Source organism: Sciurus vulgaris (assembly GCF_902686455.1).
Source record: "Sciurus vulgaris genome assembly, chromosome: 4".
NCBI lineage: Eukaryota > Metazoa > Chordata > Mammalia > Rodentia > Sciuridae > Sciurus > Sciurus vulgaris.
The window spans coordinates 174385469-174388910 of record NC_136464.1 but is presented as its reverse complement, the minus strand read 5'-3'; positions in this window follow the sequence as shown (position 1 = coordinate 174388910).

Sequence of the window (3442 nt, the reverse complement as noted above, 5' to 3'; positions counted from 1 at the left end):
GTCTTCATACCTTCCTTCCTCCCACCCACTGGAGGAGGGTGCTGAGAATCATTTTCTCTCACCTTCCCTCTCCCCCAGGTCCTACTCTTCCGACTTGGGGATACAAGGGAGCTAAAGGAGCCTTCTAGATCTCTCGTGGAAACACTCTCCTTCCAGGATCGCGCTGACTTGTTTCTCGGTTTGGGTCAAGTTCCTGCATTCTTTCATCTAAAGGTGAGGTTTGGGGATTACTTACAGTAGTCAGGGCTGTTCCCAGCACTATGGTGCTCTGGGCGTGGGATGTCACCAACCCCACAGTTCTGACCTCATGGCTCAGAGAGGTCACCGTGGAGACACTTGACTACGATTATGACCCGCTGCAGGTCAGCAGCCTCCTGCTGTGGCTGGTTCAGTTTCAGCCTCACAGGCCCAACTGTGGCCTTAGGTCCGTAGGCTAGCCAGAGCCTGGCCAAAACCACAGGCGGGAAACGAGCTGCTGGCCCCGGGGTCTCCACACTCACCGTGGTGAGGGTCAGTCAGACTGGGTGTCCATGTGTCATCGACCTCCGTTTGGAAACTGAATTGAATTCTCTCTTTACCTATAGATTTTGATTCTATTCACTACTCAGTACTGAAAAGAGGAACTGCTTTCAGACAAAGATAAATTTATATGGAAGGCACAGGGAATTCCATATTAAATAAGTTTATGGCATTTTGATTTTTTTATTAAATTCTTATGTGACACATTAACATCAATTTTTGTCTATGCTGTCCTGGTTCTTAATACCCCACTTTTGCTACACATAGTATTTTATTATTCTGCTTATTAACTCAGAGAATTAACTAATAGCCAAACTCCACATTTTTTATTTGTAAGTTGTTTCATGAAACCTGCGCAGGCTCTTTCTGTGGGTCGTGCTTTTTCTTGGCCAGGTGAGATCCAGGGTCTCTCCACTGATCCTGGAAGGCCCCCAGCGCTGCTCCTTGCTTCTTAGTCCTCACTTCCGTCTTACGATGTCTGTTCCCACATTTTGGCTCATGGGCAGGTGTCCTCATGGCCTCTTGCTCAAGGAGCCTAATGAGAGTCCCAAACTGGAATTTATGAAAGACGGCCCAGGCGCCATGGCACGCACCTGTAACCCAGTGACTTGGGAGGCTAAGGCAGGAGGATCGCAAGCTGAGGCCAGCCTGGGCAAACTTAGAACCTGTCTCACAATAAAATAAAAAGATCAGAGGATGTAGCTCAGTGGTGGAGCACCCCTGGGCTCAGTCCCTGGTACTGGGGGGAAAAAATCAATGACTGAGTGATTACAAGGTGGTTGTGAAAGGTTTGGAGAAAGAACATTCTGTAAGGATGAAGGATGAATCCTGGAATTCCCTCCTGCCTCTGGGATATTGACCAGTTGCTTAGGATTCGCTGGTGGACCTTGGCTGCCCTGGCTGGCCCTGGAGCATTTCCAACCTATACCAAATACTGGACCGAGAGGGAAGTGTATTGATGTCTTCATCGGCATGCACAATGACCATGGGAGAATACTGAACAATACTGATAACATAAATGGCCCTGCGTTAATAAAACAGATAGAAGGTCACCTGTCCTTTAATGCCCATGAGCTTAAAAATTGGTGGGTTCCTATTCGGTTCCAGTGATTGACTGTGGGGCATTCAGCCACCGGAAGTCGTCAGAACTTCCCCCTGGAACTCCCGAAGAGCAGTCCCCCACCTGCCCACTCACAAAGGGTGCCCCTCCTGCCATCACATCACTAGCTTTATTTTGGGGACTGTTGCATCTATGGACTTAAAGAAATTACTAAAAAAAATATTATTTAAGTACTCACGTTCCAATAAAGCAAAATAATATCTCATTGCAGAGATGAAGGGAGCCCCCTCGCCCCGCCCTCCGCAACCCCACCCCGGGCCTGCGCCCTCGCTGCGCCGGCCATCCACAGGCCCTGCGGAACGGCTTCTCTGCCATGCCTGGGTTCGTGCTGTCGCATGTTGGTGAAGCGGCCCAGCAACACCTCGTAGCTGGGTCTGAAGGTGGACCACCCCATAATGTTGTAGTTCAGATAAACTTGGGTTCATTTTTCCAGGCAGTGATTCCCAGGGTCACAGGAAGTGAAGGTGGCTGGCCACTGGCTCCTCTCTGTGCCAGCTTGTCCACCAACATGGGGAGCCAGTTCAGCAGGACTTGCCCCTCAAACAGAGGACCTGCTTGAGATACAGCCCCACAGACCCAGTCCTCAAACATTCACCTACAGGGAGAGGGAGGACGTTTTGTAGCATTTTGTCCTTCCATTCTGTGAAAGCCAAACTTTGGAGTTGGGGGTTGTAGCTCAGTGGTAGAGCACCTGCCTAGCAAGCACCAGACCCTGGGTTCCATCCCTAGCAATGAAATAAAAACCAGACTAATAAAACTTCATAACATGAAACTCCTTTTAAACAGTAGATTTGTTAAACTAGAAAGGAACAAAAGAATTCCAATTCATACAATTAGGACTTATGTAATTCATATGATAAAGGGAGTAGACCAAAGGCAACCCAGAGAAGAATAATCTAATCTGTACTTAACCTTTCAAAAAGAATTTTTAAGGGAAGAAAAAACATCCAAATAGAAGTTTCTCCAAAGGAGATATACAAATAGCCAATAAGCTCTTGAAAAGATGTTCAACATTAGTCATCAGGAAAATGCAAATCAAAACCACAATGAGATACTACTTCACGCCCCCTGAAGTGCTAGAATATGGAGAAATTAGAATCCTCTTACATGGCTGGTGGAAATGTAAAATGGTATAATTTGGAAAATAGTTTCATAGTTGCTTGAAAAATTAAACAGAGTTGGGTATGGCGATGTACACCTGTAATCCCAGTGACTAGGGAGGCTGAGGCAGGAGGATCTTGAGTTCAAAGCCAGCCTCAGCAACTTAGCAAGGCCCTAAGCAACTTAGCAAGACCCTGTCTCTAAATAAAATATAAAAAGGGATGGGGTTGTGGCTCCATGGTTGAGTGCCCCTGGTCCTTACCCCTACCAAAAAAAATTTAAAAAAGAAAAGTTAAACAGAGAGTTACATTTGACCCTGCAATTCTATTCCTGGGTGTATATCCAAGAAAAGGAAGCTTGCTGACACAAATGCTGGTACATGAATGTTCACAGCAGCATTATTCATAAAAGCCAAAGAGTGGAAATAACTAAGATGTCCATCATGTGATGAATGGATAAATAAAATGTGGTCTAGTCCTACACTGGAATATTAATCAGCAATATAAAAGACTGAAGTTCTGATAATGCTACATGGGATGATCTTTAAAAACAGTATATTCAGGAAAGAAGCAACAAAAGACCATAGATAATTCCATTTATGTGAAATAGTCAATATTCAGAATAGACAAATCTAGAGAGACAGAAAGTTGGTTACTTAGGGTTAGGGGAGTTGGGGGAGAATGAGAGCTCAAGAGTATAAAG